The sequence below is a fragment of the Salvelinus alpinus genome, chromosome 31 (assembly GCF_045679555.1).
Source record: "Salvelinus alpinus chromosome 31, SLU_Salpinus.1, whole genome shotgun sequence".
In the NCBI taxonomy this organism is placed as follows: Eukaryota; Metazoa; Chordata; class Actinopteri; order Salmoniformes; family Salmonidae; genus Salvelinus; species Salvelinus alpinus.
This window is the reverse complement of record NC_092116.1, coordinates 34476164-34490543: the sequence shown is the minus strand read 5'-3', so window position 1 is coordinate 34490543 and position 14380 is coordinate 34476164. Positions and strand designations below refer to the sequence as shown.

Below are 14380 nucleotides of genomic sequence, written 5' to 3'. Positions count from 1 at the left end.
GCCCTAGGACCATGCCTCAGGACTACCTGGCCTGATGACTTCTTTCTGTCCCCAGTCCACCTGGCCGTGCTGCTGCTCCAGTTTCAACTGTTCTGTCTGCGACTATGGAACCCTGAGCTGTTCACCAGACGTGCTACCTGTCCCAGACCTGCTGGTTTCAACTCTCTAGAGACAGCAGGAGCGGTAGAGATACTCTGAATGATCGGTTATGAAAAGCCAACTGACATTTACTCCTGAGGTGCTGACCTGTTGCAGCCTCTATAACCACTGTGATTAATATTATTTGACCCTGCTGGTCATCTATGAACATTTGAACATCTTGGCCATATTCTGTTATAATCTCCACCCGGCACAGCCAGAAGAGAACTGGCCACCCCTCATAGCCTGGTTCCTCTCTAGGTTTCTTCCTAGGTCCTGGCCTTTCTAGGGAGTTTTTCCTAGCCACCGTGCTTCTACATCTGCATTGCTTGCTGTTTGGGGTTTTAGGCTGGGTTTCTGTACAGCACTTTGTGACATTATGCTGATGGAAGATGGTATTTATAAATACATTTGATTGAAATTTGATTGTAACAGACAGTCACTGTGATTTGTTGGTAACATGTGGTAACAGAGTCAGTCACTGTGGCTGGGTGGTAACATGTTGAGACAGTCACTGTGGCTGGGTGGTAACCTATGGTAACAGAGACAGTCACTGTTGCTGGGTGGTAATATGTGGTAACAGAGACAGTTACTGTGGCTGGGTGGTAACATGTGGTAACAGAGACAGTCACTGTGGCTGGGTGGTAACATGTTGAGACAGTCACTGCGTCTGGGTGGTAACCTGTGGTAACAGAGACAGTCACTGTGGCTGGGTGGTAACATGTGGTAACTGAGACAGTCACTGTGGCTGGATGGTGACATGCGATAACAGAGACAGTCACTGTGGCTGGGTGGTAACATGTTGAGACAGTCACTGTGACTGGGTGGTAACATGTGGTAACAGAGACAGTCACTGTGGCTGGGTGGTAACATGTTGAGACAGTCACTGTGACTGGGTGGTAACATGTGGTAACAGAGAGAGTCACTGTGGCTGGGTGGTAACATGTTGAGACAGTCACTGTGACTGGGTGGTAACATGTGGTAACAGAGTCAGTCACTGTGGCTGGGTGGTAACATGTTGAGACAGTCACTGTGGCTGGGTGGTAACCTGTGGTAACAGAGACTGTCACTGTGGCTGGGTGGTAACATGTGGAATCAGAGACAGTCACTCTTGCTGGGTGGTAACCTGTGGTAACAGAGACAGTTACTGTGGCTGGGTGGTAACATGTGGTAACAGACACAGTCACTGTGGTTGGGTGGTAACATGTGGTAACAGAGAGAGTCACTGTGGCTGGGTGGTAACCTGTGGTAACAGAGACAGTCACTGTGGCTGGGTGGTAAAATGTTGAGACAGTCACTGTGGCTGGGTGGTAACATGTGGTAACAGACACAGTCACTGTGGCTGGGTGGTAACATGTGGTAACAGAGAGAGTCACTGTGGCTGGGTGGTAACATGTTGAGACAGTCACTGTGTCTGGGTGGTAACCTGTGGTAACAGAGACAGTCACTTTTGCTGGGTGGTAACATGTGGTAACAGAGACAGTCACTGTGGCTGGATGGTGACATGTGGTAACAGAGACAGTCACTGTGGCTGGATGGTGACATGCGGTAACAGAGACAGTCACTGCTGCTGGGTGGTAACATGTTGAGACAGTCACTGTGACTGGGTGGTAACATGTGGTAACAGAGACAGTCACTGTGGCTGGGTGGTAACATGTGGTAACAGAGACAGTCACTGTGGCTGGGTGGTAACATGTTGAGACAGTCACTGTGACTGGGTGGTAACATGTGGTAACAGAGTCAGTCACTGTTGCTGGGTGGTAACATGTTGAGACAGTCACTGTGGCTGGGTGGTAACATGTGGTAACAGAGACATTCACTGTTGCTGGGTGGTAACATGTGGTAACAGAGACAGTTACTGTGGCTGGGTGGTAACATGTGGTAACAGAGACAGTCACTGTGGCTGGGTGGTAACATGTTGAGACAGTCACTGTGGCTGGGTGGTAACCTGTGGTAACAGAGACTGTTACTGTGGCTGGGTGGTAACATGTGGTAACAGAGACAGTCACTGTGGCTGGGTGGTAACCTGTGGTAACAGAGACAGTTACTGTGGCTGGGTGGTAATATGTGGTAACAGAGACAGTCACTGTGGCTGGGTGGTAACATGTTGAGACAGTCACTGTGACTGGGTGGTAACATGTGGTAACAGAGACAGTTACTGTGGCTGGGTGGTAATATGTGGTAACAGAGACAGTCACTGTGGCTGGGTGGTAACATGTTGAGACAGTCACTGTGACTGGGTGGTAACATGTGGTAACAGAGACAATCACTGTGGCTGGGTGGTAACCTGTGGTAACAGAGACAGTTACTGTGGCTGGGTGGTAACATGTAGTAACAGAGACAGTCACTGTGGCTGGATGGTGACATGCGGTAACAGAGACAGTCACTGCTGCTGGGTGGTAACATGTTGAGACAGTCACTGTGACTGGGTGGTAACATGTGGTAACAGAGTCAGTCACTGTGGCTGGGTGGTAACATGTTGAGACAGTCACTGTGGCTGGGTGGTAACATGTTGAGACAGTCACTGTGGCTTGGTGGTAACATGTTGAGACAGTCACTGTGGCTGGGTGGTAATATGTTATAGACAGTCACTGTGGCTGGGTGGTAATATGTTGAGACAGTCACTGTGGCTGGGTGGTAACATGTTGAGACAGTCACTGTGGCTGGGTGGTAACATGTGGTAACAGAGACAGTCACTGTGGCTGGGTGGTAACATGTTGAGACAGTCACTGTGGCTGGGTGGTAACATGTTGAGACTGTCACTGTGGCTGGGTGGTAACCTGTGGTAACAGAGACTGTCACTGTGGCTTGGTGGTAACATGTGGTAACAGAGACAGTCACTGTGGCTGGGTGGTAACATGTTGAGACAGTCACTGTGGCTGGGTGGTAACCTGTGGTAACAGAGACAGTCACTGTGGCTGGGTGGTAACATGTGGTAACAGAGACAGTTACTGTGGCTGGGTGGTAACCTGTGGTAACAGAGACAGTCACTGTTGCTGGGTGGTAACATGTGGTAACAGAGTCAGTCACTGTGGCTGGGTGGTAACATGTTGAGACAGTCACTGTGGCTGGGTGGTAACCTGTGGTAACAGAGACTGTCACTGTGGCTGGGTGGTAACATGTTGAGACAGTCACTGTGGCTGGGTGGTAACCTGTGGTAACAGAGACAGTCACTGTTGCTGGGTGGTAACATGTGGTAACAGAGACAGTTACTGTGGCTGGGTGGTAACCTGTTGTAACAGAGACTGTCACTGTGGCTGGGTGGTAACCTGTGGTAACAGAGACAGTTACTGTGGCTGGGTGGTAACATGTGGTAACAGAGACAGTCACTGTGGCTGGGTGGTAACATGTTGAGACAGTCACTGTGGCTGGGTGGTAACATGTTGAGACAGTCACTGTGGCTGGGTGGTAACATGTGGTAACAGAGACAGTTACTGTGGCTGGGTGGTGACATGTGGTAACAGAGACAGTCACTGTGGCTGGTTGGTAACATGTGGTGACAGAGACAGTTACTGTGGCTGGGTGGTAACATGTGGTAACAGAGACAGTTACTGTGGCTGGGTGGTGACATGTGGTAACAGAGACAGTCACTGTGGCTGGGTGGTAACATGTGGTAACAGAGACAGTCACTGTTGCTGGATGGTGACATGTGGTAACAGAATACTGCTGGAGGCAACTTGCTGAGTGAATTTGTGCGTTCAAGTGTGTGCTTTCACTTAAAGACAAGGAAACACGCACACACACACACGCACGCACGCACGCACGCACGCACGCACGCACGCACGCACGCACACACACACACACACACACACACACACACACACACACACACACACACACACGCGCGCACACACACACAGCGTGTGTAAGAGCGCCTGGAGCTAGGCGGTGACCTGGATCAGAGGTCAAATATAATTTTATTTGTCACATCCTTGGTAAACAACAGGTGTAGACTAACAGTGAAATGCTTACTTATGAGGGGTACCAGTACCTTGCCAGAAGGGAAGAGCTGAACCTCTTTCCTGAGATACAGAGAGGAGGGGGAGGGAGAGAAAAATAAATAGGTTTGAACCCAGCTAGCACATGTTGTACCTTTGAAGTTGTGGGAACGTACTGTTTTGGTTTCCCCATTGGTTCTGGGAATGAAGCCGTACGTTTCCTGACCGGTAAAACGGAACGTTTTTGAAAGGTTCTGAGAACGGAAGTGAAAAAATTGTAGAAATCACGCCGCTATCTTCTGCTTGATGAAATTCGAATAGTTCGCTTCATTTCAGTTTTGACCAAACAAAACAAGCAATATATAGTGTAGAGAATCATTGTACCGTCTAAACTGCTGTGAAGTATATTTTCAATTGCACCCCTCAAAAAAAACAAATCTGCTGTTTGAAGCTGGTGTACAAAACCGAAAGTACAAGACGCAAAAACTAAACTTGTGGCAATAGAGACAGTCAGGTTGGTAACATGTTGAGACAGTCACTGTGGCTGGGTGGTAATATGTTGAGACAGTCACTGTGGCTGGGTGTTAATATGTTGAGACAGTCACTGTGGCTGGGTGGTAACATGTTGAGACAGTCACTGTGGCTGGGTGGTAATATGTTGAGACAGTCACTGTGGCTGGGTGGTAACATGTTGAGACAGTCACTGTGGCTGGGTGGTAATATGTTGAGACAGTCACTGTGGCTGGGTGGTAACATGTTGAGACAGTCACTGTGGCTGGGTGGTAACATGTTGAGACAGTCACTGTGACTGGGTGGTAACATGTGGTAACAGAGTCAGTCACTGTGGCTGGGTGGTAACATGTTGAGACAGTCACTGTGACTGGGTGGTAACATGTGGTAACAGAGACAGTCACTGTGGCTGAGTGGTAACATTTTGATATATATAGAGAGATATAGATATAGAGACATATATACATATATATATATAGAGAGATATAGATATAGAGACATATATACATATATATATATAGAGAGAGAGACAGAGAGAGTGAGAGAGAGAGAGAGAGAGAGAGAGAGAGAGAGAGAGAGAGAGAGAGAGAGAGAGAGAGAGAGAGAGAGACAGAGAGAGAGAGAGAGGGAGAGAGACAGAGAGAGAGACAGCGAGAGAGAGAGAGAGACAGAGAGAGACAGAGAGAGAGACAGCGAGAGAGAGAGAGAGACAGAGAGAGACAGAGAGAGAGACAGCGAGAGAGAGAGAGAGAGAGAGAGAGAGAGAGAGACAGAGAGAGAGAGACAGCGAGAGAGAGAGAGAGAGAGAGAGAGAGAGAGAGAGAGAGAGAGAGAGAGAGAGAGAGAGAGAGAGAGAGAGAGAGAGAGAGAGAGAGAGAGAGAGAGAGAGAGAGAGAGAGAGAGAGAGAGAGAGAGAGAGAGAGAGACAGCGAGAGAGAGAGAGAGAGAGAGAGAGAGAGAGAGAGAGAGAGAGAGAGAGAGAGAGAGAGAGAGAGAGAGAGAGAGAGAGAGAGAGAGAGAGAGAGAGAGAGAGAGACATACTAAATGAAATAAAAATATATACTAAAAAATATATACTAAATGAATAAAAATATATGGCTATACTAAAACTCTTTAACATCGTCCTTAGCGCTGGCATCTTCCCCAATATTTGGAACCAAGGACTGATCACCCCAATCCACAAAAGTGGAGACAAATTTGACCCCAATAACTACCGTGGAATATGCGTCAACAGTAACCTTGGGAAAATACTCTGCATTATCATTAACAGCAGACTCGTACATTTCCTCAATGAAAACAATGTACTGAGCAAATGTCAAATTGGCTTTTTACCAAATTACCGTACAACAGACCATGTATTCACCCTACACACCCTAATTGACAACCAAACAAACCAAAACAAAGGCAAAGTCTTCTCATGCTTTGTTGATTTCAAAAAAGCCTTCGACTCAATTTGGCATGAGGGTCTGCTATACAAATTGATGGAAAGTGGTGTTGGGGGTAAAACATACGACATTATAAAATCCATGTACACAAACAACAAGTGTGCGGTTAAAATTGGCAAAAAACACACACATTTCTTCACACAGGGTCGTGGGGTGAGACAGGGATGCAGCTTAAGCCCCACCCTCTTCAACATATATATCAACGAATTGGCGCGGGCACTAGAACAGTCTGCAGCACCCGGTCTCACCCTACTAGAATCCGAAGTCAAATGTCTACTGTTTGCTGATGATCTGGTGCTTCTGTCACCAACCAAGGAGGGCCTACAGCAGCACCTAGATCTTCTGCACAGATTCTGTCAGACCTGGGCCCTGACAGTAAATCTCAGTAAGACCAAAATAATGGTGTTCCAAAAAAGGTCCAGTCACCAGGACCACAAATTCCATCTAGACACCGTTGCCCTAGAGCACACAAAAAACTATACATACCTCGGCCTAAACATCAGCACCACAGGTAACTTCCACAAAGCTGTGAACGATCTGAGAGACAAGGCAAGAAGGGCCTTCTATGCCATCAAAAGGAACATAAATTTCAACATACCAATTAGGATCTGGCTAAAAATACTTGAATCAGTCATAGAGCCCATTGCCCTTTATGGTTGTGAGGTCTGGGGTCCGCTCACCAACCAAGATTTCACAAAATGGGACAAACACCAAATTGAGACTCTGCATGCAGAATTCTGCAAAAATATCCTCCGTGTACAACGTAGAACACCAAATAATGCATGCAGAGCAGAATTAGGCCGATACCCACTAATTATCAAAATCCAGAAAAGAGCCGTTAAATTCTACAACCACCTAAAAGGAAGCGATTCCCAAACCTTCCATAACAAAGCCATCACCTACAGAGAGATGAACCTGGAGAAGAGTCCCCTAAGCAAGCTGGTCCTAGGGCTCTGTTCACAAACACAAACACACCCCACAGAGCCCCAGGACAACAGCACAATTAGACCCAACCAAATCATGAGAAAACAAAAAGATAATTACTTGACACATTGGAAAGAATTAACAAAAAAACAGAGCAAACTAGAATGCTATTTGGCCCTAAACAGAGAGTACACAGTGGCAGAATACCTGACCACTGTGACTGACCCAAACTTAAGGAAAGCTTTGACTATGTACAGACTCAGTGAGCATAGCCTTGCTATTGAGAAAGGCCGCCGTAGGCAGACATGGCTCTCAAGAGAAGACAGGCTATGTGCACACTGCCCACAAAATGAGGTGGAAACTGAGCTGCACTTCCTAACCTCCTGCCCAATGTATGACCATATTAGAGAGACATATTTCCCTCAGATTACACAGATCCACAAAGAATTCGAAAACAAATCCAATTTTGATAAACTCCCATATCTACTGGGTGAAATTCCACAGTGTGCCATCACAGCAGCAAGATTTGTGACCTGTTGCCACAAGAAAAGGGCAACCAGTGAAGAACAAACACCACTGTAAATACAACCCATATTTATGTTTATTTATTTTAACTTGTGTGCTTTAACCATTTGTACATTGTTACAACACTGCATATATATAATATGACATTTGTAATGTCTTTATTGTTTTGAAACTTCTGTATGTGTAATGTTTACTGTTCATTTTTATTGTTTATTTGACTTTTGTATATTACCTACCTCACTTGCTTTGGCAATGTTAACACATGTTTCCCATGCCAATAAAGCCCCTTGAATTGAAAAAAAATTGAATTGAATTGAATTGAATTGAATTGAGAGAGAGAGAGAGAGAGAGAGAGACAGAGAGAGAGAGACTACATTACTGAGTGCAGGTGAACCAACAGGGTCCAGAGAAGTGTATATAACCCAGATGGCATCCTCTTCCTATATTGTATTGCATCTTTGACCAGGGACATAATACCTACCCTCTTCCATCGATCATACAGCTACAAGACTCAGACCTTTGTTATTAAACGTATAGCGATCAGTCTAATAACAGTGTGTGGGTGGGTGTGTTTGTGTGTTCAGGTATAAACACACACTCATTAATTGTGTCAATACAGTGGTTAAACCATGTCAACCTGCCGCCTTAGCAACGAGCGGTACAGCAATTATTAGGTTCATTTATTAACAAACACACACACACACAACCCCACACACACTAACAGAAACACACACACCCTGACATTCAGTTATTACGGCCATAATGTGGAGATAAGCGATGTGACACGGAACCTAAATAATGTAATTTTGCAAACTGTTTCCCGCTGCGCAGACTTGTGGGAAGGAAGTGTGTCTGCGCGCACTTGTGTATGGTGTGTGTGTGTGTGTGTGTGTGTGTGTGTGTGTGTGTGTGTGTGTGTGTGTGTGTGTGTGTGTGTGTGTGTGTGTGTGTGTGTGTGTGTGTGTGTGTGTGTGTGTGTGTGTGTGTGTGTGTGTGTGTGTGTGTGTGTGTGTGTGTGGGTGAGTGTGTGTGTGTGTGTTCAATCCGAGGTTCCACTACCTAGCCTTCTGATCCAAGGCATTATTTATTTATTTATTTTACATGATGAAATGTCTTGAGATACGTTTTCAAGATGAAAAAACGAAGACAAACAATATTTAAAAACAAGGATAATATGGCAACTAGTGTCTAATAATAACAATATCAATGAAATAATAATAATAATAATAATAATGATGATAATAATAATAATAATAATAATAATAATAATGATAATAATAATAATAATATTAATAATAATAATGATAATAATAATAATAATAATAATGATCATGGATCTGGAGCAACGAACCGCCCTTGCTGTCTCTGCCTGGCCGGTTCCCCTCTCTCCACTGGGATTCTCTGCCTCTAACCCTATTACAGGGGCTGAGTCACTGGCTTACTGGTGCTCTTCCATGCCGTCCCTGGGAGGGGTGCGTCACTTGAGTGGGTTGAGTCACTGACGTGATCTTCCTGTCTGGGTTGGCGCCCCCCCCTTGGGTTGTGTCATGGCGGAGATCTTTGTGGGCTATACTTGGCCTTGTCTCAGGATGGTAAGTTGGTGGTTGAAGATATCCCTCTAGTGGTGTGGGGGCTGTGCTTTGGCAAAGTGGGTGGGGTTTTATCCTGCCTGTTTGGCCCTGTCCGGGGGTATCATCGGATGGGGCCACAGTGTCTCCTGACCCCTCCTGTCTCAGCCTCCAGTATTTATGCTGCAGTAATGTGTCGGGGGGCTAGGGTCAGTTTGTTATATCTGGAGTACTTCTCCTGTCTTATCCGCTTTCTCTCTTTCTCTCTTTCTCTCTCGCGGAGGACCTGAGCCCTAGGACCATGCCTCAGGGCTACCTGGCACGGTGACTCCTTGCTGTCCCCAGTCCACCTGGCCGTGCTGCTGCTCCAGTTTCAACTGTTCTGCCTGCAGCTATGGAACCCTGACCTGTTCACCAGACGTGCTACCTGTCCCAGACCTGCTGTTTTCAACTCTCTAGAGACAGCAGGAGCGGTAGAGATACTCTTAATGATCAGCTATGAAAAGCCAACTGACATTTACTCCTGAGGTTCTGACTTGTTGCACTCTCGACAACCAATGTGATTATTATTATTTGACCATGCTATTTGACCACTACTACTACAACTACTAATACAACTCATAAAACTACTGCTCCAACTACTAATACAACTAATAAAACTACTGCTACAACTACTAATACAACTAATAAAACTACTGCTACAACTACTAATACAACTAATAAAACTACTACTACAACTATTGCTACAACTACTAATACTAATAACACTACTGCCACAATTACTAATACAACTAATATTGAGATTTTTGGTTCTAACCGCTGTGTATTTGTGAGATGCAGAATAGGTGAATGGAGGATCTCCTCATGTGTGGTTCCCATGGAAACATCTCCCGTGAAACATGGAGGAGGACGTGTGATGGTGTGGGGCTGCTTTGTTGGTGACACTGTCAGTGATTTAACCAGCATTGCTACCACAGCATTCTGCAGTGATACGCCATCCCATCTGGTTTGCGCTTAGTGGGACTATCGTTCGTTTTTCAACAGGACAATGACCCAACACACCTCTAGGCTGTGTAAGGGATATTTGACCAAGAAGGAGAGTTATGGAGTGCTGCATCAGATGACCTGGCCTCCACTATCACCTGACCTCAACCCAATTGAGATGGTTTAGGATGAGGTGGACTGCAGAGTGAAGGAAAAGAAGCCAACAAGTGATCAGCATATGTGTGAACTCCTTTCAAGACTGTTGGAAAAGCATTCCAGGTGAAGCTGGTTGAGAGAATGCCCAGAGTGTGCAAAGCTGTCATCAAGGCAAAGGATGACTACTTTGAAGATTCTCAAATCTAAAATATTGTCACGACTTCTGCCGAGGTCGGTCCCTCTCCTTGTTCGGGCGGCGTTCGGCGGTCGACGTCACCGGTCTTCTAGCCATCGCTGATCCACCTTTCATTTTCCATTTGTTTTGTCTTGTTTTCCCGCACACCTGGTTTGCATTCCCTCATTACTCGTCTTGCATATAACCCTCTGTTTCCCCTCCATGTCTGTGTGTGGAAGTGTTATGTGTAAATGTATGTGTACTCCAGGCTGGTTTGCGCCGGGTTATTGTAACCCGTGTGTGTTTAGTTTTCTGAGTGCCGTGTTTTGTTCGCCTCAATAAAGGGCTCCGTTTGCTAAGCATTTCTGCTCTCCTGACTTCCCTGTAACCAGTTACGCACTCCTTTACAAATATACACTGCTCAAAAAAATAAAGGGAACACTTAAACAACACAATGTAACTCCAAGTCAATCACACTTCTGTGAAATCAAACTGTCCACTTAGGAAGCAACACTGATTGACAATAAATTTCACATGCTGTTGTGCAAATGGAATAGACAAAAGGTGGAAATTATAGGCAATTAGCAAGACACCCCCAAAAAAGGAGTGATTCTGCAGGTGGTGACCACAGACCACTTCTCAGTTCCTATGCTTCCTGGCTGATGTTTTGGTCACTTTTGAATGCTGGCGGTGCTCTCACTCTAGTGGTAGCATGAGACGGAGTCTACAACCCACACAAGTGGCTCAGGTAGTGCATTTCATCCAGGATGGCACATCAATGCGAGCTGTGGCAAAAAGGTTTGCTGTGTCTGTCAGCGTAGTGTCCAGAGCATGGAGGCGCTACCAGGAGACAGGCCAGTACATCAGGAGACGTGGAGGAGGCCGTAGGAGGGCAACAACCCAGCAGCAGGACCCCTACCTCCACCTTTGTGCAAGGAGGTGCACTGCCAGAGCCCTGCAAAATGACCTCCAGCAGGCCACAAATGTGCATGTGTCTGCTCAAACGGTCAGAAACAGACTCCATGAGGGTGGTATGAGGGCCCGACGTCCACAGGTGGGGGTTGTGCTTACAGCCCAACACCGTGCAGGACGTTTGGCATTTGCCAGAGAACACCAAGATTGGCAAATTCGCCACTGGCGCCCTGTGCTCTTCACAGATGAAAGCAGGTTCACACTGAGCACATGAGCACATGTGACAGACGTGACAGAGTCTGGAGACGCCGTGGAGAACGTTCTGCTGCCTGCAACATCCTCCAGCATGACCGGTTTGGCGATGGGTCAGTCATGGTGTGGGGTGGCATTTCTTTGTGGGGCCGCACAGCCCTCCATGTGCTCGCCAGAGGTAGCCTGACTGCCATTAGGTACCGAGATGAGATCCTCAGACCCCTTGTGAGACCATATGCTGACACATGCACATTTGTGGCCTGCTCGATGTCATTTTGCAGGGCTCTGGCAGTGCACCTCCTTGCACAAAGGCGGAGGTAGCGGTCCTGCCTGCCCCTCTCTCTCCCTCATGCTGGCCTTCATGTGTCCAAACTTTTGACTGGTAGAGTTTACTAATATCTTCACATTGGGATGTTTCTATTAGTTAAATCCACAAATAGTGTGATTTTAATTGCCATGATTTCTCTCTAGGTAAAAGTTTGTATCTGAAAGATCTTAGAGCATTAGTTTAGTTTCTTCAGCTCACAGCCTTTATCTAAATTACATTTCTGATATCCACATTACAACATACACCCACACACACACAACAATAACACCTTAACGCATCTCAACACAGCAGGGATTTACGGAGAAACAGACAGCATCAATATTTCACTGGCTTTAACCTACTAATGAATAATGTTCTGTGACAATAACAACCTCCCGTGGCGCGAACAAACTTATAATTGGTCCTTATCAGCTTGCGACCTAATGACTGACAGCTCTCCAAGACTCCCGCCATTTTTTTTTTTTTTGCCGTAAAGTATTAGCTGTCCTTGCACTGCTGTCAAATTATTTTTAGTGTAAATCTATTTATTGATCAAGGCTGCATGCACAACATTGTGCTCGGGTCGAATACAGTTGTCACCACCTGCAACCAAAGTACGCACAGGCGCGCACAAACACGCACCTCTCTTCAAAGTGGCGTATCCTTGGAATGTGAGGTGATAAGAGACCGTTTTAAAAAAGTTAAATATTTAAACACCTGCTCACAGACACTATGAAGTGTAGTGATGTTAGTGTGTGTTTGTGTGTGTGTGTGTGTGTGGTGTGTGTGGTGTGTGTGTGTGTGTGTGTGTGTGTGTGTGTGTGTGTGTAGAGAGAGAGAGAGAGAGAGAGAGCGAGCGAGCGAGAGAGAGAGAGAGTAAGAAAATGAGACAGAGAGAGAGCGAGCTCAAGATCTAAGGCAAAATTGTACATCCATCCAGGTACCCAGGACGTTGGGGCGGTAACTTTAGAACTGACCACTTGGGGCAACGGTGAACGCGGTTACCATCAGGTAGACTTGCGGTTCGCTAGGCACCATCGGCATAAACCGTGGTCTCTGGCTCCGAGGGTTACGCCCTCTTTTTTTAAATTTTATTTTTTACTTCACCTTCGAAATTTGACATTTATGTACAAACGTCTGATTCTGAAGTGAGACTGTGAGAGCTTGTTGAAGGGACAGACACGCGCGCACACACACACACACACACACACACACACACACACACACACACACACACACACACACACACACACACACACACACACACACACTTAGCCTACCTTTGCCTCTGTCACACCCAGACGTCAAATCCACTTATATGTGTTCAGTTCTCCAATCCACTGCAGAACGATCCAATAGAGCCCTACTAGTAACATAGTATATACTGTCACTATGTACAAAATTATCCTTTATATTGTCATTGTCAATCTCAACAATATTGCCAAACTCTTATATTCCGGTAGAGATCACAGAAACGGTCCTAGAGCGTAATGACATTGACCGTTGTTCTCAGTTTGCTGTTCGTTTAATCCTTCCATATTCATGTGAATTCCGTTTGATTTAGTCAAGTCCATTTAGGCCTACTGTCCGTTTTCAATTGGTTGAAAAATATCCTAAAAGTCCTGGAGATCTGATTCTGTTAATTCCACGTTAAAACCGAGACAGATGTGTTTCCCGCACGAGGCTTCGCGGTGACATCCATTCACCCTCCCTTGCGCGCACTGAACAGAGAGAGCAAGAGACTGACTGACTGAGCGGACCGCACGAGGCAAATCCGGTAAGTTTATGGTGAGCGAGAGCTTATCCAACCGGGACGGAGGGAGGAGTGGAATCTGTCTACTCTAAATTATATTGATATTGTAAGGCCATGAGATATTTTTCCCTGTCGACTCAGTAAATAGTGGATGTATGTAACTGTGTGTGTGTGTGTGTGTGTGTGTGTGTGTGTGTGTGTGTGTGTTGGTGTGTTGGTGTGTGTTGGTGTGTGTTGGTGTGTTGGTGTGTTGGTGTGTGTCAGTGTGTGTGTGTGTGTGTGTGTGTGTGTGTGTGTGTGTGTGTGTGTGTGTGTGTGTGTGTGTATGTAAACCTGAGAGAAAGGGATAACAAAGAGAGGAGAGAGATTTTTTCAACACTACATGGAAGGTTGGGCCTTTTCGTTGTGTAATTAAGAACGTAAGAGGAATATGTCATGGAAGTGTTGTCAACGCTGACCACTGGACCATTGTAACTGGACAGTATGCTCTAATTAGCAACGGTAACCAATAGGTGGAGTGGATGGCTCTGACATATGCAACACACACACACTCTGTTGTTCAGAGGAGCTAGCCAACAACACAGCCAACAACACAGCTAACAACACAGCTAACAACACAGCCAACAACACAGCTAACAACACAGCTAACAACACAGCTAACAACACAGCTAACAACACAGCCAACAACACAGCTAACAACACAGCTAACAACACAGCCAACAACACAGCTAACACAGCTAACAACACAGCCAACAACACAGCCAACAACACAGCTAACAACACAGCTAACAAC

The 14380-nt window shown here is 46.0% G+C and overlaps 1 protein-coding gene across 1 annotated transcript in view; it reads right to left on the bottom strand.

Annotated features, from left to right (window-relative positions):
• Nucleotides 1–13610, bottom strand: part of LOC139561675 (neuropeptide Y receptor type 2-like) — a 24554-nt gene extending 10944 nt beyond the window's left edge. Inside the window, exon 1 of the mRNA XM_071378917.1 lies at nucleotides 13115–13610. The gene's annotated coding sequence lies outside the window, so the exon portion shown is untranslated. The remainder of the gene's footprint in view (nucleotides 1–13114) is intronic.
• Between the last annotated feature and the right edge of the window lie 770 nt (nucleotides 13611–14380).